At 41.2% G+C, this 21,962-nt stretch overlaps 1 protein-coding gene across 1 annotated transcript in view; it reads left to right on the top strand.

The window, feature by feature from the left end:
* Positions 1-781: 781 nt before the first annotated feature.
* Positions 782-21,962, top strand: part of MEGF11 (multiple EGF like domains 11) — a 236,009-nt gene continuing 214,828 nt past the window's right edge. Inside the window, exon 1 of the mRNA XM_069026190.1 lies at positions 782-803. The gene's annotated coding sequence lies outside the window, so the exon portion shown is untranslated. The remainder of the gene's footprint in view (positions 804-21,962) is intronic.

The following is a 21,962-nucleotide window of genomic DNA, read 5'->3' as shown; positions in this document are numbered from 1 at the left end:
CTGAAACTCTGCCATTACCCCTCATAATTCACTTCCTTACAGAACTTTAAAAGCACTTTAGGTGCTTCTAGTTTTTAGCTTGTATTTTAGTCTCTTTTTAGTACAAATTCCCAGCCTATTACTGTAAGTTTATCAAAAGAAGTTGTACAGATTCCTATACTCTTTGTGTTTCCAGGTACTCCTCCTTCCTTGTGTCCCACACACTCTGACCCTTCCCAGGCTTTACAGTGTTCTTTAAAATTTAGATTTTGTTCTGGTCTACTTTGATGATTTTATTGCCTCACTGAATTCTTCAGTGGTGCAGAGGAAATGGGCATTTAGGACAAAAATAAGGAAGGGACCTTAAAGAGACCACTCCAGTTGCTTCAGGTGTAAGGTTTCAGGTGGAAACATGTAATCACTGAAGGTCTTCCTCTTCTTTGGAGTTGCATTTTTTTTCCCCTGACACTGCTTTCATTTTATTACAAACTTTATCTCAATAATCAAATCCAGCCCAGTATAAGATATGAGGTCTCTTCTTGCTGTGGCCAAGTTCACATGCATAATTCCTTTTAATACAGCAGCACATCAAGAGGAAAATGCACCATTTGGTGCTCTCAAAACCTCAGCTTCAATATTAAAAAACACCTTCCTGGAGCAGTTGTACATGGATCTGTCTGGTGTCAGAACATGGAAAAGCACATTTTTCAGTCATTTAAAATACATCACTCAAACCATCTGAGTGTACCTGCTGGCTTCATTGATCTTCCTGTTTTTAAGAAACAACTGGTTATTTGGATATAAATGTAGAACTGACTGACAAGGTGAGCACTTCAGATTTACATCATTTACATTTTCTTTTGAAAATGAGCACATACTTTGTAGGGATAACTGACAGTGAATTATCTTTGAACCATCCGCTGGAACCTTGGAATACTTTGAGTGATGCTTTTCTGGTCATCATTAAGAACTATTTCAAATTGAAATCCTCCATTATGGAAGAGAAATCTTCAGGGAAATTACACTCTTGTAAGTTCTTCATGTAATTAGAAGGACTGTTCTCAGGTCTGAGCAGGGGAGAAAATAGGAGATAGATACACACCTACATTTATATATATATAAAAGAAACTCCATGCATGTGTGTATATATATATAAATTTGATTAATCAATATATTTTATTTTCTGGAGTATTGGTTCCATGGTATTTCCTTTATTTGGTTAAAGAAAGGCCATTTTTTCCATATTGCTGACAGTACTGCTCATAGTAGGTGTATATTTAGGTATAGATGGTGCAATGCACATGACAGCAATTGGAATATCAGCAGCTTCCTGTAGATTTTGGGGTCAGTATTCAGTTGCAGGATTAATGTAAAATCATGTCTATTTTCTAAGCACATAACATAGTAAACCCCTAAACTACAGCAGTACCTGAACGTTTTAATTACCCCATAAGACCTTACTATAAACAGTAGGAATTTTCTGGGTTTTGAAGGCTTCTAAACTTCTGTGTGAGGAGCTGATGACCTTTGCAGTGTGCTTTTCTCAAGCAGCAGAGAAAGGTAAATTTGCCCATGACAACTTTAAGTCATTTCAGATCACAGGGAGAGCATTTCTGAAATTTATGTGACAAAGCTGTGCTAAAATCTTGAAAATGTTTCTTTGGTTACCAAAAGCTCCTTGCTTGCAGCTGCAATTGGTGCTGTGTTAAAGTCTCAAGTTCTCTCTCAGTGACCCCTGCACCCCCAGGAGGTTTTGCAGAGCCCTCAAACATTTCCGTGAAGAATGTGGCAGCCAGGGCTGCACAGACACAGCTCAGGGGAACTCTCTGGACTTCTTCATATTCAGCTGATGGTCTTGCATTACTCCAAGCTAGAGGAAGCTGCCACCTCCTCCTCCTTCTCTTTCTCCTCCTCTGATAATCACCACAAGATGTTTGGTGCTTCCAAAGAAGGCTGAGTTGCGCTGCCTGCTTCAGTCAGTTCTTTGCTTCTTGCGCTCTTGATGGAATGTCATTCAGTATCAGATCTCAATTCAGTTCATTGCACAGCAAAGATTGCACTGTGTTGTTTGGAAGCATCTTTTTTTCCTGGGGCAAATGCACCACATTGTGCAGGATTGGCAAAAGCTCCTGTTTTGTGTCTCTCTCTAGCTTGCAGGCATGGCTCATCCCACCCTCTGCTGCTTTCCAGTCTGTCAGAGGCACCATTGTCCCATTTTTAACCATGGAAGCCACCTCAAAATGCCTTTGACAAAGCCATGTGTCTGTGTTAGAGCAGGCTGGATGCACTATAAACCTCTGAGCTTGGGATGAGACTTCAGGTAGGATGTCTCATGAGTTTTTTTTATAATGGAACAAGGATAGAAGAAAATTAGTGGATCTTTGTTTACATTGGGGCAAAACTTGTACTGAGGCAGCAGCTCAGGGGAAGGAGTGTAACTGAGAAAAACCAGAGGAAACGGAGCTGGTGTCTTTTTTGTTTTATCTTCTTCAGCAGGTGTTCTCAGCCTTATTCGCCATTTCAAAATGGGGACTATTTTACATTATTTGTAACTTCTATATTATTCCCCATTCCAAAATGGGGAATACTCAGTGACTCCCAGATTAGTCCATACAGGTTCTGCAGAGGGTCCAGTCTGAGTGAATAAAACAGGACTGTGGACTCTGACAAAGGGGCTCTCCTGGGGTGGATTCTTGGCAATACTTTGCAATTTGTACCTCTACAGGAAAGCACTTAAATATATGTTTATTTTTAATAGATCCATAAATCCGTTAATGTCAAAGGGAAAGTGTTGTAAATTGGTGAACTCCTGAACTGAACTGTGATCCACACAGAATCTGCCTTGAGAGAGATCTTTGCAAACTGAGCCATCCAAAAAACATAAAGAAATCCCAAAGCCACAAAAAAGGTTTGCAAAAGATGTAACTTTAAAATCATGATGTCTTAATCTTAACTGAATGATTGCAACTGCATCACCAAGCTGCTTGGAGTTTCTTTATCCTTTGTTTCACGTGCCCTATCCAAAAAACATGTGCTCAGGATCTGATCTACCCTTGGCTTGTTTCAGCACAATAGGATAAAAAGCAGCTTCCTGCAAAATCTCTCCATCTCTCTGTGTCAAAAGGACATTAATTTATGAGTTCCCAGTCCTCTTACTGTGACACATTCCCTGCTTTGTGCCTTGGACAGAGAGGAGCTCCTCTCCATCCTACATACGCCCAGCCTGGAGGCAGCAACTCCCCAGGACTCTCCAGCAGGGAATTCTGGAGCCTTTACTCCAGGTAAGGAGGCAGGTTGGGACTGAGATAATCCATGGACACTAAAGAAATTAATCCTGAACTTATGCACCAAGTGATCCTAGACCAAAGCCTTTCTGTTCTATGGCTTATAATGGTTTGAATGATCAAAATATAATGGAAACTCTGTGATATGTTTATTAATATCTTCCTCATAATTAATTCCTTTAAAATATTACTACCTCCCTTTTCTCAGGCCTGCTGTTTGTGAATGACCTTGTCTCTCTTTTTTTCAGCTGTGCCCATACACATCACTTGTAGCTTCCCACTGTAGAGCTATAAATCCTCAGCACCACTTGCAGACAAGAACAGATGATTCAGTCCTATCTGTTGCATTAATGTACAATCAAGCAGAACTTAAACCACAAAGGAAGCCTTGTTGATTGTGTCATCCCAAGGCATGAGGCAGGAAGTGGAGAGACAATACTGGGCATTTACTTCACAGATGAACAACTTTTGATCTTGCAAATCTTTATACGTTTGCTTTTATGTAATTCTTACATAAAATCTTGCATGGCTGCTGCACCATCACTGAGTTGCTCTGTATGCAGTACATCCTCTTTCTATGTTCCCTGTTTAGAAAGCTAAGCACAGCCTTCATGGGATATTTGGATGAGCTTCAGTGACTCCTGTGCACCATGAATTTGCTACTTTTTCAGCCTGTATTTTAAGCTGAAATTCAGGAAAAAGTATCTTCTTCTTTTATGTGCTCTGTGGTGCTACCTTCAAACCATCTGTAACTGGCCTGTGGCTAGAAGTTTGCCAGACACAAAACTTTTCCTCACCCAATTTCTTTTTGTATTTATTGATGATTTATTATGCTGAAAAATGTCCTCATTTGCACCCTGAAATACTCTCCTCCCTTCTCATAAAAAGAAAAATCTTCAAGAGCAGTTTTTTAAATTTTTAAGTGGAGGAAAGCCTGAGACTTGTGGGGAACAGGATTTGCTCAAGTTTATACAGTAAATCAGTGTCGAGTGACAAGCAGGACCACTCTAATCCACTAGAATCAGTCCAGATCATTAGTTTATTACAAGCACTCTTTAAAGAAATAAGCAGGATATTTTTCCTTCAGTTCTTTGCTCTGCGATAGCTTATATTTTATTGAGAACATCCAGCTCAATGAAACCATGTGCTTTTAGTGGATGTTCCTGGCATAGAAATATGTTGTCAATGCTCTATTGATCTACCTGCACACACCAGTCCAACAATGCAGGGTAACTTTAATTCCTTTTGATAGTTTGCTCTTTCTTGACTGGCTCTGCATCTTCAGAGACCCAGTCTCCATGCCTGATTAGTATTGTAATTCTTACATTATCTTTCCATGTGATGGAAAGTTCAGATACCTGTTAGAGAAACTGTATAAAATCTTTATCTCCCCCCTCTTCCTCTCCATTCCTACAGATTTGACCAATGCAAAACTTTAGCACCTTTTAAATCCTTTCTTAAAAACATTATTTACCTTCTCCATGATCCTTCCAATACAGGAACTGTGGGGACTTCAGGCTGTATTGAATTGACAGAGTTTATGCAAGGGCAGTGTACCTGCAAAGCAACTTTGCAGTCCATTCATTAAACTTTTGTCTTTTTTTGTCTCATGTCCATGTAACAAATAGTTGCCATTTCTTTTTCAAGAGAGCAGATGGTTAAAATAAAAGCCAGTGAAGATCAATGCATATTTTTTGGTGTAACTTAACATCCTGGCCTAAATGGTGGTTTTGTCTCCTGACACAGCACTTCTTTTATTTCATTTCCTCTGAATATTATATCATAACAAATGTGATGCTTCTTGCCCCATGCTTTAATGTGGAAATCCCAGTGTTAAAAATCAATGAAGTTAATTAGTAGTGATGAATGAGCGAACATTAATTGCCAGACTGGCCATTAGGATTGCGGGCGGTCAAAGCCGTCAGAGGGGTTTAACTGCTCAGCCTCAATTCAGATTGTTTGTTGCACTGTAGGCAGTTTGGTTAGTTTTATCATAATGCTAATTAAATGCCTTAAATAGAAACTATTAATGATGGATGTAAGTTATATATCATCAGATCTGCAAAAATATATCAGGGTATCTTTTCTCTTTGTTAAATTAGCACTGCAATTGTCCCACCCTGTGTGATGATGGGTCAGTCTGGAGCAGCACAGTTGACTTCATTAGAATTATTTGAATTTACCACAGTGTGACTGAAATAAAAAACCTGTCAGTTGTGATTTATTTGCTGACTTGCTGTGCCTCAGACTCTTCTTACTATTCACTGAGTAACTCTACAGAGTAAACAACCAGGGTATGAAAGTGACTTTTCCCCCGCTCCAGTACCACAAGCAATGAGGCAGAGCTGTGCAGTTATTTGTACACGGGGATGGAACAGATCCTGACTCTGTGAGCAATTAATACTGATTTTTTCATTATCATTTCCTGTCTCTCCTTAGCATCAGTGATGCACAGGGCTTTCACACAGTGTGACTGTGGCAAAGTTTGATAATGTCACAGAGCTTTAAAAGGCACCCCTTCCCTTTCATTATGTCATGAAAGAAGAAGAATGCCCAATCCCAAAGAAAACCCTTTTCTTCTTGCATGACATAACCTCTTTCGTATTTGAAAGTGTAGTGCCAGAAGTTGAATTGCTTGCTATTTAATCTTTACTAGAAGCAGCACAATTTAGCCTTTGGAGGGGAGGAATTGAAGAACAGAAACAAACAGAAATACATGACTGTCTTTCTGGTACAGATAGCTATTAATGGACTCTGAGGCAGGCCAAGCTCTTGCTCAGAGCACAGCAGTTTTTTATAAACCAACAGAGGGCTTTTGGTCTTTGTGGCATTACGCTTTCCTGCTTCTAAACTAAAAAGAAATAAAGCTTGTGTTCAGTTGATGAAATGTAAACTGACTTTCTCTAAAAGGAAAACTCTTGCCCTCACAGTGGGTTATGCAGTTACCTTCCAAACTGAGTCGAAGTTACCAAATTTTAAGAGTCAGACAAATTATCAAATATTCTGAGAATTCTGATTTATACTTTTTTCCCTTATATCTCCACTTGCCTGATGTTTTCCAGCCAATATATTTGGGTAGAAGGACATATTTATACTCTGTAAATGAACCTTTCCCATGTCAGCAGTTGGGCTGGGTGGGCTGTGACTCAGAGGCAGAATTAAGTGTTTGTTCTGAGAAGCCCAGCTCAGTGTGGTCAGGTCACAGCTGGAGCACAAAAATTCTAATGCAAAAATTATAACTTATTCTTGTGGCCTAAATTATTTGGCAAAGTATTTGAAAATTAAGAAATCAACATGCTTCAGTTACTTGCTGGGTTTGGAAACCTTTCTCTAGCTACCACCTGTGTCCAAACTCCTACCTCACGGAAGAGCTGTCCTTCCACAGCCTGGATAAACAGGGAAAACCCTAGCCAGGTTTTCCCATCAGGCTGAAAAAAAAGAAGGTTATGAGCTGAGATTTCAGAGATCTCTCATCTTTCCCTTTGCTTGTTTAAAAAAGATAACAAAGGAGAAAGTTAAATATAAAAAAAGTTCACATAATACTAAGAGCAAAGAAAATTAGGATTGGGAAATAAAAAAGTTAAACCTATGTGTTGTATTGAAACTGCATGATCTTTGAGGTCCCTTCCAACTCAAGCCTTTCTGTGATGATTTCTATGATTCTGATTTTTAATTTCTGATTCTGATTTTAATTTCCATTCTCTACAAATGGGTGTATCCAGCCTTCCGGCCTCTGCAAGTGAATGACATTTAATCCTTGGTGCACAAGAGCTTGTCTCAAACTGTCCTATAAGTATTATAATAAATTAATTAGAGTAGACATTTTAAAACCAATCAATTTTGATGTAATTATCATGTTGGTGTTCATTACTCAGTGGACAGAACAATGAATCCTGAACAGGTTTTGTTTTATATCAAATGCCAATATCTTAAAATAGATTCTCTTAGCAGCAGAAAGGTTCTTCCTGTGGTTTCCTTTTGCATGGGGAATTATCTTGGGATGAGCTTTGTTCAGTTCCTTTTGGGCTGGAAGTGCACCAGGCCCAACACTGGCTGTGACAGCAAAGAGGGGACCAAGGAGACCCTGCCAGGTGTGAGAAGTGCTGTGAACTTCTTCCTTCTTCTCCTTCTGAAGGCAAAATCCCACTTCTTTGGTCCTTGACACTCAGCTCTTCTGCTAATACTGCCACACGCTCATTTTGGTTTGGATGACCTGGTAACCACACATGTACAACATGAAAGGACCAGGAAAAACGTTTTGGAGATGATAAAACCACCTCAGTGTGTTGTGTGTAAGAACAGGGCTTGAAAAGATCAATTTCCAGGTTTAGGTCTCAGAACAAATCTTTGGTTTGGATGTGTTTGGCTTTAGGCTTGTGCCACACAGATCTCAGGGAATAGAGACAGCAAATGCCCGACCCTGCCATGGTCTCTGGCTGCAGGAGGGATTACCTGGAGCACATCTCTGCAGTGGCCAAAATGCAGATTTACTGCAGCTGCACTGCATCTTGTCCTGCAAAATCAGTCAGTCAGTGGGGCCTTATTTCCTCTACAGTTCTTTGATCTGTTCCTGTACTGGGAAGGAACATGAAATCAGGGGTTTAGCACAGACCAGTGGAGGGAACAGCTTGCTGAGCTTTGTCTGGAGTGTCTCAGGCACAAAGACAAGCAGGTGTGCTCTGTGCCCAAAGAGGATCAGCCCGGATGTCTCCAATACTTTTTGCATTTTGCTTTCCCTTATACACAGAAACTGCCTCAAATGTTGATCACCCACCAGTGTGAACCAAAGGGGCAATTGTCATAGATTTCAGTAGGGGTGGACAACACTCCTAATATCCAGTATTTTTCACCTCCGAGCTTTGGAAACATGGGATGGTTTTATGGAGCTGTTTTGTCTAATGGCAGCTGGCCAGACTTGCTCAGAAAAAGTTACAGATTCTAAGTTTCTCAGCAGTGAATTGTGCTGACATAAGTAGGCAGTGTCAAAACATGTGAAAGACAAGGCTTTGCTTCTTTTTTCTCTTTTTCCTCCCAAGACTGGAGAAAAAAACTACAAAAGGATTTCCTACTGCCCTGAGCTAATCTGGGTACTGTGGGTCCTGTGCTGGTTGAGTTGCTGCCCAGAGTTCTCCATCTGTCCCACTGGAAGTCTACCTGAAAGGAATGAAAGGAGCTATGAAGGACACAGGAAAGAAAAGCAACCCAGGAGCAATAAAAAGAAAATAGGGAAGTCTGACATTATGATAAGAAATATTTTGTCAACTCCCATGTGAAAATCTATTCAATGATTTTTTATTAGGCATCTAATTAATATATTTTTAATTTAGAGGATTAGCATCTTGCTATACGGCAAGATTTTGAATAATTTAGGTTTAAAATATGATTTTGCTGGTCAGTAATGAACAGAAAGCAGGCCGTATGATCAGAAGAATACATTTCCTGAGCAAAGGTCCATGTTTCTCACTCTCAGGATGGTTGAGCAGTGCACAATCAGACATAATTCCAATAATGAACTGCCAATGGAGCTCACACCATGTGGACATTACAGTGTTCTGATGCCTTGGTAAAGCCCTCAGAGGAGAGAACAGGTTAAAATTTCAGATTGCGACATTTCACTGGGAAACTTAATTTTTTTTTTCCCCAGAAAAAAGACTTGTTCTTTTTGGTTTGTGTTATCACCCCAGGTTTGCATTGAGCAGAGCAAACAGTTGGATGGGTTAACAGTGGCCACAGCTTTGTTCTTTTGCTGGGCTGCAACAGAGAGCAGGTGCTGGGTGATACCCCTGGAGGTTCAGCTTTTCTTGTGTGCTACCCGTTACCCTTTCTCCACATCAGCCAGCTGTTCATGAGTCTCACCCCTCACAGTGGTCATGTCCTTATGAACTCTCCCAAAGAGAGCTCTGGAATGGGGCCTTTGTTGAGACTCAGTTTAGATAAATGGCTTAGGGACAAGGGTGTCAGTGCACTCCCCTCAGCTGACTGATGGCTTCCACTTAGGTCAGGCCCTGGAGACACTTTCTGGATGTGGTTAAGGTACCTGAGCATGTCACAGCTCTAAGACACGGCCTCCCCTCAGCAGAACTGGATGAATTAATACTTTTTAGTGTTAATTTAGTATTAACTCTACAGAAAGTTGGACCGCCTCGCTGGTGTTTTAGTTAGTTTTAGTTTTGCAGTCAAGCAGATAAAGACACTCACCTGTTCCATTTGCCTGATTCCATCAATTAGGCAGTGATTGGCAGGTGAGGAAGTCACAAAAACAACTTCTTCTGCCTCCTCATTACTGCAGTGTGAAATCATTCACTAGAATGTGTCATTCCTCCTGTGGGGACTCCGGGAAGGAGTCTTTCCACACCATGCTATACTGGCTATTTGAATATTCTTACACATTTGGCTTAAAGTGATGGATAATAAAAAAATGGCTAAAAAGTGTTTTTTGCTTTAAAGCAGCTCCTAATCAATAGGATTTTGTTTTGCCAAGTGATTTAATGCTCAAATAGCATTATTGCAAAAAACACACCACTTGCTTGCAGTAAGTGCCTGTTCCTTGTCGTGTCGAGTACCTCCTGGACATTTGTTTTGATCCTTTTCTTAGTAAAATGTACTTCTGCCGCTACAGATTCTGCTTTTACACATACAATACTTCAATGAAATATTCCATGAGGTAGAAAAGACATCTGTCCATGTAGATTTGGAAGGAGACAAGGTTGCACCTTAAACTTACAGAAGCTAAACACCATAATTAAATTACAGCGTCTGTGCCGTGGAAATATAGATTTATGATAACACAGCAATAAAGTCTTTTCTTCTGGAAAGTAATCCATTTAAAGAGCTCACTCATCTCATCTGGAACAATACTTATTGAAAGATTTGGACCTCAGTTCATACATCATCCTTAATGTATTCTTATCTAAACTCTGCCACATTCTGTGGGATAAGGACAGGGAGAATTTGAATACACGATGCTTAAACAAGGGTTTGGGTTTACCTGGGACCCATCACCCACCTGAGCTCCTGATTACAGATGTGTTGTCTGAAGAGCATTATAATGGCAGCAGAGGAGCAGAATTGAGGAGCACATGGGATGTGCCAGAGAAGAAAGAAAAATAGAAAAAGTGTTCTTAATATTCAGGAGTCTGAAGAATCAAAGAAATATTTGGAGCAGATTTCACAACAGACAAGCTCTCCTAGAAAGTATTAAAAATGTATGATTGAAAACTGGAATGTCAAATAATGAGTCTGTTTACAGCAGGGGAGGAACAAAGCCTGACAAGGAAAGTTCATGAGTCAGCACTTGCTGATAGTCCACGAAGGGCTTTGGGAACCAAATTTTCCAGGACTGAGGGACCAGTGTTGTCATCCCTGATGCAGCAGAGCAGTGCTGACACTTTGAGGGTGGGTAACAAAGGCACCAGAAAGGCTGATTCAGGTTCCTGCTCTGTACTTTGAAGGGCAACATGGCTTTTTTTTTCAGGACTCTTTTAAAACTCAGATTTTGAGACAGTGGTGAACAGGGTGATAAAATCCCACCACCAGATAATCATTTATGGATCAGGGAATGATTTTTTCTTGTTCCCTATTGACATTTTTCCACTTAAGGGAGGCCAGGCACTTCTGTTCAATACTGATACCCACAGTGTGGCTGTCAGTGTTCTTTTATAAGCAAGGGAAGGAGTGAAGGCTCCATTTACAAAAACCTGCATGGAAGTTCCTTGGCACCTTTGTTGGCAGCAAAAATTACTTGATCAGCCATGTGCATTCTGAAAAGGAGCAAATTAATATCTGGATTTTACTCCTGTAGGGAGTTTTGTGCTACCAACAGATAGTATTAAAATTATATTTTTACATAATGATTTTTTTAAGTGCCAACTTTTCTATTTGTTTCTTTGGGGAAGTATTTTGGAAGGCCTTGTGCACCATTTGAAGCTGCTGCATGAGTTAAGTGCTGAGATCCTGGAGGTTTTGCTTTTGAGGGAATTTTAATTTAACTAAAATTTAATTTTGTGATGCTATAGTTTTGATAATAATTTACAATGAAATTTTAATCTTACAAAGCACTAATAAAATGCACCTTTTTATCCCTGAAAGCTTTATTTCTATATGCTGCAGTCCAATTACATGCTTTAGCTGTGAATGTATATTTCCTTGCTGTATCTTAGAGTGCAAAAATAAATGTAATTAAATTTTAGTCAGTCAAATAAGCTTAACTAGAGCATCTTCCAGCAGCATGCTGTAGAATTTAGTTTTCCAAATAAACTCAGTGTGTCATTGATGTCCAGAGAGGATCGATAGAATGGAAATTGCAGTTTCCCTCAAAGTGCTGCCATGTTTTATTGCTCATCCATTTCCAACCAGTCCCCTTTTTCCTGCCAGACCAGGCCCATGGCCATGCCGCGCGCATGGAATACAGGGAAACAGAGAGGGAATAATTACAAATAATGCACAGTTCACATGCCCTTTCCTTTCTGTGTTTCCCATCCCACTCTGTCGAGGTCCTGAGCTGCTTTGTCTCCCCAGGGAGCGGGAATTTCCCTAACGGTGCTCAGTGTTGGGAAGGTTTGGACTTGAACTTTGCAAGTGTCGCTCAACCAATATTGTGGAAGCAGAGGAGTTGTGTTCATCTTCTTCAAGAGGCTGTGATATCATCCACAGCCCTGCAGTCTGTGACTGGTGCTGTTTGCTGGAAGAAAGCAGGGATAGAATTCCTGGGGGAATGGGGGAAATGCCCTGGCACTGCTGGACCAGGTTGTTGGCTTGTCCACTGGATTCGTCACATTTCTTTAAGCTTCAAGTTGTGGCCCAGAAGCTCAAGAGCTAACCTTGAAGTATTATCTGAATATTTGTGTGTATTTCTCACCTAGTAATGATGCCAAGCTCACCCTCAGCCGGTTTTGGCACAAGGATGAGGAGTTAAATCCGGAGAAGCAGCTGGCAGGAGGCTGCTCTGTGGCAGCACAAGCTGCAGAGGAGGGGGTGGATGGGCCCAGACAACCACTTTGGGGCTGCAGTCTCTTTTTGGAGTGGTATTACTTGATTTCACGTTAATGAGAGCAACTTGTGTGCATCAAACACAGATTAGACTTTACAAATGCATTTGCTGTCTCTCCAGCTTTCCCTCCCCCAGGTCATATTCCATATGCTAGGAGTATTTTGTTTGATTTGTCCCCACACAAACAGAGTGGAGCAATCTCTGCAAGGCCAAGGCCAGCGGGGCTGTGCTCATTTGAGGCTTGGTTTCTGGTCTAAAGCAAGTGGATCACATTGCCGAGGCTCTCAGGGTATTCAAAGGGTGTTAATGATTTCACATGAAGTTCAATGCAGTCTGAGGGGAGACTGGGCTCTAATTGTTCAATCCCTGCCCAGATACATACTGAGTACTGTACCAAACCCAGGGAAAGCTTCCACTACTGTTATCTCCTCTATTTAGTCTAGATTAATTTGGAGTTTAAGTCATTGCCAAGATTTGAGTTCACTGGAGTTTTTCCCAAACAGAATGAAAATTAAGACAAACACACAGAAATTATTTTTTCCCAAGGCCTGTATTTATCATGCATTTTTCCAGGTTCCCCACTGCTGTTGTTGAGATCCAAGTTCTTTCACCTGCCACCTGCAGTGGCTTGCCAGAAGAGCAGATTCCTGAGCCTTTACCTACTCCTTACTTTCAATCTGACATTTATTTATTTCTCATTTGGTATTGATAGACTTTGGCTTCTCCTTCTAATGAATATTGGATAGGGAGTGGTATATATTTATACACCCTTCTGTTTGTTCCAAATTGGGGCCATCTCTTCTGTACTCTGGTGAAAAGAATCCTCCCCTTGCATCGTAAGGAATGAGAGTCCCACTGGAAACTCTCTCTAGCTTGTATCTTCCAACTCTTATTGTGATTCATTGTGGAACAGCAGCACAGAGGAAAACTGCAAATTCCTGTGGCATATTGTGGGTCAAATCTATTTGGAACTTTCCAGAGACCAGGATACATTTTTATGTTCTGAATTTCTTCTGCTCCTTATGAGACTTCTTCCTCAGCTGTTGAAAATGACTTCAGGATTTTGGGAAGGGAAGTTGGTGTGCTCTGTGTCCTGGCTCTAAGAGCTCCACACCAGCCCTCAGACCTGAGCTGGGAACCTGACAGGACATCCCTCCAGTGATGGGGAGTCACACTTATCAAAAAGCATTTTAAGTGTTGGGAATAGGTGAGTGTAGAGGGGGAGAGGCTGCCAGCCAGCACTGTCCTCATTTTTCATGCTGACCAGTGTTTGCATTTTTCATTCAGGAAGAAGGGAAATATTTAATCAAGTACTGTGCACATGCTTTCCCCCACTTTTTCTCTGTATCTCTGAAAGAGTATGAAAAATGCATAAGTTGGACAGTGATGTTTGACAGATTATCTCTTGTATCCCTTGGGAATGAAGAGATTTTGCAGTTGGGCTTCCTGACGTGTTATTTAGCAGAACAGACAGAGCTTGAGTCTTTGGTTCCAGGCTCCTGGAGTACAATTGAAGTACATGCTGGAGTGACATCGTTCTCCTATACATGGGAAAAAGCATTATCAGATAAATAGACTGTGTCATGAAGATGTAATAAAAATCCTTAGGAAATTAATTAATGCACATGTACAATAGCTGCTTTACACTACAACACTTTAGCCATTTAAAATGAGGTTCTTTTTAAATAGCAAAAGCAATTAGTCTGCTTGGACTGATTGCTGGCCAATTTTTGTAATGCAAGACTTTTTTGATTTATGGGAGTAAAAAAATTGAGAAGGGGAAGGGTAAAATTCCATTGTGGCTGTTCTTAGCAAGAAAACTATCGAGCTCTGTAGCTGGTTTTTTTCTGAGCTGCAGCTATCTCTTGCTTCCTGCAGTCCTGAGTTTGAAACATTCAATGCATTATCTTCACAAGTATTAGCTCACTGGTGCAATAATGTTTACTAATATCTGCTATGTTCAGATACAGAGTTGGATGGTATTTTTTATGTTAAATCTCTTCCTCCTTAAGGAAAAATTATTCAGGCTGAAATATCCATGTTCTTTTTGGCGGCATCTTGGCTTTTGAAATAAAACCTCCTCTAAAGTCCCTGGTGCCATAGCCCTTGCTTTAATAACAATAAGCCAGAATATCAGCAGTGAAAGTAAAGCAGGAAATGCAGTGTGTTCCTGGAATGGCCACAACCTCCAGGGCTGAAATAGAATTTCTGCTCTCAGGCTGGGTGCAGCATAGATCTCCTGCTCCATGCCTGACTTAAAACAGGTCCATTGGTTCTACTGAAGAGCTTGTACTTGGGCATGTGTTTAAGCATCTGATTGAATCCCAGCTCATCTTGGCAGTCAGGAAGTATTTACAATTTTTTTTGAGGCTACAAATAACTATGAAAATTTCCTGCATCAGATCCTGTCTCTCCACAGGTTGGTCTTGCAGCGAGACCTTCAGGAGCTGAAGGGAGCTGTGGAAACATATCAGGCAGAATTTTAGGCATGTGAGGAGTAGTGAATGCATCATAACTTTGATGATAGTGTCAACTCATTCCCCTGCAAATTCTCTCCCACTCACAGCCCATCATGATTTCCCCTGTCCCTCTCTCCATGGGTGCTTGCCTGGGTTTCTTCAGGAGAGGACACATTTACTTGGCTTCCCACTTCTCTGCCTGCATGACCCAGAGTAAGATTAGGCTTCACATGCCTTTTCTCTGGTAGAAAGGGAAAAATATTGAGTAAGTGACACAGAAGAAGAATTGCTACGCATATTAAGCAGAGAGTGATTGCTGACAGCATGCATTATGTAAAAGGAGAACCTGCACAAAATGAAATACAAACCTTGCTGCAATTTACCTCTTAATTTAATGTATATTACAGGATTTTCAGGTATTACATTGTCTAGGGACTACCCAGCTTAAATTTTCTCGCAGTTCCCGTGATGTACTTGTGGTCTTTCTATTTCAGCTGCATGTTAGAATGACTTTTTAAGAGCATATAATGACAGGACAAGGGGGAATGATTTCAAACTGGATGAGAGTAGGCTTAGATGAGATATTAGGATGAAATTCTTCCCTTTGAGGGTGGAGAGGCCCTGGCACAGGCTGCCAGAGAAGCTGGGGCTGCCCCATCCCTGAAAGTGTCCAAGGCCAGGTTGGATGGGGCTTGGAGCAACCTGGGATAGTGGAAAGTGTCCCCGCCCATGTCAGGGAGTGGAACTGGATGGGCTTTGAGGTCCTTTCCAAACCAAACCCTTCATGGGTTGAGAGAGAATTATTCCAGAAAAAATATTTACCCCTTTTTCAAGAAAAACATGATCAGCCTTGTGAATTCTGTGGTTTTCTTTCAGTCTCAGGTTTTCTCACTGCTTGTGAAAAGCTCCCGAGCTGCTCTGTCATAGCATGGTGGCAGGCTGAACTGCTCAGGTCTCTGTAATTTACACACTCTTGGAGAACTGTGTTTGATGAAGTTTATTAATGCTTTCTGTGCCCACACTGTGCTCAGCAGTGAACAAGCACAAGTCCTGCCTCAGTGCCTGTTTCCCAGTGCTTCCCTGGGGAAGGGAAGGCGGAGTCCTTGGGCAGTGCAGGGCTGTTGTACAGGAGCCTTTGCATGACAGAGCACTGAGAAAATACTGTGTGCCAGAAAACAAAAAATGTGTCTGGTTTTCTGGGAGGTTAACGAGTCAAAGAGGCTGCGAGGCAGGGAGCAGAACACTGAGCCAGGGCTGGGAAACCAAAAATGGGAAATAACAGGAAACAAGAAGAGAGATGGAGGCAGAAGCTCTTCTGTGAGGAGAGGGTGAAAAGGAACAGGTTCTCTGAGTCCCCTGATCTGTGTTATATCAGAGAAATTTGAGATTTGCATCACTGCAGAGCATTATGACTGTGACCTGATAGATCTTGGTGTTCCCTATCTGTTATTGTGAAGTCTCCTGTGTGTCACTTTGGTAACAGAGGGGCTTATTCAGCAGGAACACTTGACCCAAAATCGATGGCTCGGACTTGAGATTGTAAATTAAACAGCTTTTGACCAGAGCTGAAGATTTTGTACTGCACAAGTGAAAATTCAGATAATGGCTATTCTATGAATAATATAAAAGCCAGATGTCAACACACAAGCTAGGATGGAGGAAACACAGTGAACATTTCACTATCGCTCCATGACATTCACAGGTACTTGGTTGTGGTGCCTGTCAAGTGGGATATTCCCTGAACACTTTTAGTTGGACATTAACATTGTATATTAGAATTGCTAACAGGGGTGGTACAACATGTTTAAAAAAAAAAAAAAGATTGTTTTTTTAGTCTGTGTGGTTGAGGTGAAGCCAAAGGAAGCTGCTGACATATTTGCTGCTATGGATTTTGACAGAAAATTTGCAGGTTCACAGTCTTGGAAAGTGTTAAGTACTCAGATTGTCTCAGCTCCATGAATCTTCCCAGGAACTCAGTGTGTTGCAAGACAACTGTAAACAGCTTCAAGAAAACTTGAAGCCCTCAGTTGGGGCATGTTTGAAGCCACATGGTGTTTTTTAAAATATTGTTTAGTGATGCCAACATTTAAAAGGCTTTAATCAGTAATTTAGCTGTAATATTTCACCTGGTGTAGTTCTGTTATGACCCATTGGGGAATATCCCACATAATGAAGGTATTGGTTGCTTATATGAGCTCTTAAAGAATGTCCCTTTTGTATGCTGGGCTTTTCACAGTTATCCTTAGGGTTTGGTTGAAATCCATTAAACTCCAGGAGTGATCACCACAGGTTGCTGGAGATGTGCATAACCCTTTGGAAGCAGCAGAAAGCTTCCTAACCTGTGCTCCACCTGTATCCCACCTTGGAGCATGGCACAGTTCTTCACAGTGCCTGCCAATCCATGCCTGAAACTGCTGGGATTAAACTGCAAAGCTCTGTGAGAAGCAGAGGGTGAACAGCTCCAGTGCTCTGTCTACCAGGATATTCTTTCGTAAGTCTCTTCTTCCAAGAGAAATTCACATTCTATCAAAATAAGGGTGGATTTGTCTGCTTAATGCCACTGTCCTACTGTTTCTACTGGGTAAAAAACCCTCTTTCTTCACACCCTAAATACGAGCCTGGATCTTTGGCCTGTAAAGGTTGTCTTCCTCTTGATCTCAAATGATGGATAATGATGTATCTCCAAAGTGTGCCAGCTTCATGTTTTCCTTTTTTCCCTCTCAATAGTGTCTAGATATTATTTAAACCTTCAAAAATGTTTCCATAAAGAAAAAAACCCCACCTATTTCCCTCCCCACCCCCATACAGAGAAGTAGGAGGCTTCATTTTGGTGACAAAGCTCCCTTGTTTTAGGAGTTATTTGCCAGATTCTGAGCTTTCAGGGCAAACTGCCAACCCCACGGTTTCTGCAGGCAGCTGGGAGGTCACTGAACTGGTTTATAAGGAGTTATCATATAGTGATTACTTAGATGGCTTGTGGTAATGCTATAATGGCAGTTCAATTAATATGATAAGATCTTAATTGGTTGTGTAGAATATTGTCTTTTAATCTATGCAAAGAGCCAAGGGTACAGCAGAGGTGCATATAAATCTGACTAAAACCAGAATGCTTGTGCCTCTCACTTGCTTAACCCCAGCCTTTAGACCACTGCAGGCAGAAGAGTCATGTAGAACACTAGTTTTTCCCAGTGATGATTATATTGTTGGTGAAAATTCCGCCCACAAAAGGGATATAGAAAAGACCTGTCTCCAAAAACAGGGGCCTCAGCTCCTACTCAGGGAAAGGAGATGCTTGATCAGCAAAGGAGTGTCTGACAGGCATATCAAAGGCTGAAAGAGTGACCTGTGGGCTGAAAAACATTTCATGAGTTTCAGCTAAAAAATTGGGTTTTTTATATAGAAACTTTAACAAATCTGTATTATTGAGCTCAGTTTGCGGCTCCTGGTCATGTTCAGATTTAGGTATGGCTCTCTGTATAGCAAATATAAGTCAATTGCCAGCAGGCTTGCTTTTCTCACTTACCTTTCACCATTAGAAGTTTCTTCAGCCCCTGAGAATTCCCAGACCATTTTCAAATTTGGGAAGTGGGCACAGAGAGGCTCCTGTCATAGAAACTGGTTAGGGGCCTTCCTAGCCCTATTGTACACAAATTCACTTGGACTAACAAAAGGCACAAGTCCTCATCTGTACCAAAGTGGTGTTATTGTAGGAACTTGGCATTAAATAAGACTTGGTTACCTAGTTTAGTTTATAATTATTTCCATTTAAGTTTGTATCATCTGAACACAATGGGGCATGGGAATGTCTTAGCCAGCAGGGCTGTCAAATCTGAGTTTTTCAGTCCATATTCACAGAATCTTTTAGGTTGGAAAAGGCTTCTAAGGCCATTGAGTCCAACCATTCCCCCAACACTGCCAAGGGACACTGACCATGTCCCCAAGTGCCACATCCACAGGGCTTTAAATCCCTCCAGGGATGGGGACTTCAAAGGCTTGACAACCTTTTTGTTAAAGAAATTTTTCCCCATATGGAACCTAAACTTGGAGCTTTTCTTTGCTACTACAGATTAATGTTTTAAAGGAGCTGTGGTAGAAAACTTCCTGCAGGATCTGGGAGGGACTGACTTTGGGCATCAGTTGTGACAGTTTTACACAGGGGAAGGATATGGAGGAAATACAAAGAGGTGCCTGTGGTTAAGGTGAACAAATGGGACATGGATGATGTGGAGGAGATGGGAACCCACAGGGATAAAACGAGCAGAAACTGCTTGATTCAGACCCTGAAGGCAAGAACAACCTTCCTGTGCTGAGAGGAGGGGATGGGTGCAAAGACTCAAAGGTTTGGACATGGTTTAATAATTCAGAGTTTCTTGACTCTGAAAGTCAAACATCTCTTCAGTGAGAGCCAGAACCAGCCTGTCCTTAATGAAATGAGTTCCACAGTTCCAGTGCAGGCTGGAGGGGACGTGATCTCTCCAGCACATCCAGGGCTATCACTGCAGGATTTCTTGCCCTTCTGAGTAATTCTCCTGTGCATAAAGGAGATGCTGAGCTTAGGCAGATGTTTTGCTGTTCTTCCTCTTCAGTGGTCATGTTGTTCATTCCCCACCTTGCACGTGGGCTATCAGTAAACAGCAGCCTGCAGTTCTCAGAGAGCAAGGAAGCATTTACTCAATCGTTTTGAGCACATGTTCCATCAGCTAGAGAAATGTTCTGTCTTTATTCTGTTTTTCACCTCTGCCTTTTTATTAGAAAAGAGGTCTGCTGCATCTTTAATGCACTACTTTACAACCTTTTATGTAGAAAGATTAACAAAAAGGAACCACACTTAATTTAAGATGACAACTTAGGTTTGCCTCTGGATTCTTTTTTGGCAGACGTTCTCTTAGTAAATTACATTTGACAACCTGAAATAAATTCAAACCAAAATTTATGTCTGCATTTGCTCACAGGGCTGTGGTTCATCAGAGTGTGTGGTTAAAAAGCTATGAAAAGTAACAACTAATTTAAAAATTTATTTTTAGACAACCTACACGGGCTACCAATGCTAAAACTTTGTGTAAGTAAAATCAGGTTTCTGAACATGTGGAGGTAATTTTTCAGCTGATAATAGAGTTAGTTATAGATGTTTGTGCAAGAAAAAAGAAAACAACATTACAAAACAAGAAGAAATGAGTCATAATGATACACTTTCAGTTGCAGTTTAACACAAAAAAGGTTTTAGAAACATAACCAAGGACACGGCATCATTGAAAATTTTCCCAAAGGAGAAGTCAATGTTACCCGAGATTGCCAGAATTTACTTTAGCTATTACTATGGATGAATAATTATGCTCAATTCAGCCAGTGATATGGGTTCACAGCAGGTTAATTGGTAATAATGGGTTTCATTCCAAACAGTGAGGAATGATTTTTCAACAAAAAAAAGTGCTCTCATTGAGAGCTGAAGATGTCCTTGCTTTCTGTGCTCCACAGTCACAGTAGAACATGTAGGACACTAGGGCTCTTGGTTCATGGAGCTGCCCTCAGTTGCTCGTGGCTATTGACTGGGGATGGAACAGGCTGAAGCATCATCTCAGCTGGGCAACCTTGTCCTGCTTTTTAAAATTATTTGCCTTCCCCCTGGCTAAAACTTGTGGCTGGACCAAGGAAAACAGAACGATCTTGTTAAATTCCCTGATGCAGACAGACCTTTATCTCTGTTGCAGAGGTGTAAACACAGAGTGAGTCATTTGAAGTAAAACAACTTGATATAAACTGGTCTAAGAAGAATTTTCTGTGCTTGTGCCTACGGAATAGCTCAGGAGTTCTCCATCACTTGCTCACCACACCCTATAAATAATAATGCAGCAGGAATAAGTCGATTGATTGTGAGCTGGCTCAGAACAGGATCCGAGCCTCTCAATTCAGAATCTTCTCTGCCTTCAGCACCTTCCCCCAAGACAGAGCTGTCATTTGTCATGTACACACATGCCCAGAAATGAGGAATATCAGTGTGTAGGACAGGAGAAGATATAAACACAGTTCACCCTGGATAAGCCTCCTCACCTGGGTTACACCCCAAGCCATGTCTCTTGAAGTGTTTTATCAAATTCTTATATCCTTCACCTTCTATGGATGATTCCTGTCTCAGCATACAAGTTCTTGTTTTCCCTTTGCTTCCTAAATTGTGTTTTCTGCATCTGAGGATCCCAGTGACTCTATCAGAAGCTCTCCAGACAGCAGGGAGTAAATCTCAATTTAAAAAAGAAAAAAGAAAACCCTCAATATCTAGTCCTTTCATTAGTTCAAAAAGAAGGAAAAAACCCCAAACCTCTGTATGCATGTTCAGAAGCTGCTGTGTCTAGTCCTGTTGGATTTGTATGCAAGTCATTCCACACAAAGAGAAGTTGGAAATACATTAATAGGACACTTCCAAGGTTGAAATATTTGGGCTGTTATTTTCTACTCTGCCCTAACTGATGTTTCTTTGTAAAGGTCCTCAGAGAGAAAAATGCTATTATAGTGCTTGGATTCTTCCACACTTTGATGAGTCAATGCCCCACACTATGCCTTGGGATCTGTTAGAACTGTAGCACATGGAGAGTCCATGGATATGAGACTGAACGAATGTTTCCCTCTCAGCCCCCTGAAGTTGGAATCACAGGGCTGTGTGACTGAGCAGTCCCCAGCCAGGCTGGCCTCGCCACTCAGCTCTGCCCATCAGCCCTTCCTGCCAAAATATCCAACAAGTTCAGCATATTTCCCATGAGCAGTGTCTGCAGCAAGGCATGGGAACAGAGATACGAATGTCCAAGTTCAGGATGTTTAGACATAATAAGAGAATCATCAATGGATCAGTGGACTGTTTGACAGGAAATGGAACACACACCTGTGCTCTCCCTGGTGCTGTGGGTAATCAGCTCAGCTGGGATTCTCAGTGTCCTTCCAAACACGAGTTTTAGACAGGAGGGAAAGAAGGTTGTGGGCTTGATCCCCATGTGGGCCATTCACTTAAAAGCTGGACTCAATGATCCTTCTGGGTCTCTCCCAAGTGAGACCATTCTGTGATTCTGTGATTATCCAACTGGACTTTTATGCACAGGGAGGGCCTCTTCTCTGCTGAGCTTTCTACTGTTCTGTCTTTTGACTATGCTGCTTATATTATATTAACTTTCCATACATTTTGTAGATTGTTCAAAAGTTTCCACTGGTTTTTTTTTTTTAATTTCTTCCTGATTTAGTCCTGTGTGATCCTTTACCTTCCTAGCT

The sequence above is a fragment of the Aphelocoma coerulescens genome, chromosome 10, assembly GCF_041296385.1.
Source record: "Aphelocoma coerulescens isolate FSJ_1873_10779 chromosome 10, UR_Acoe_1.0, whole genome shotgun sequence".
Lineage (NCBI taxonomy): Eukaryota > Metazoa > Chordata > Aves > Passeriformes > Corvidae > Aphelocoma > Aphelocoma coerulescens.
The sequence above is the reverse complement of the archived record's forward strand: the minus strand, read 5'-3'. Positions and strand labels throughout refer to the sequence as shown.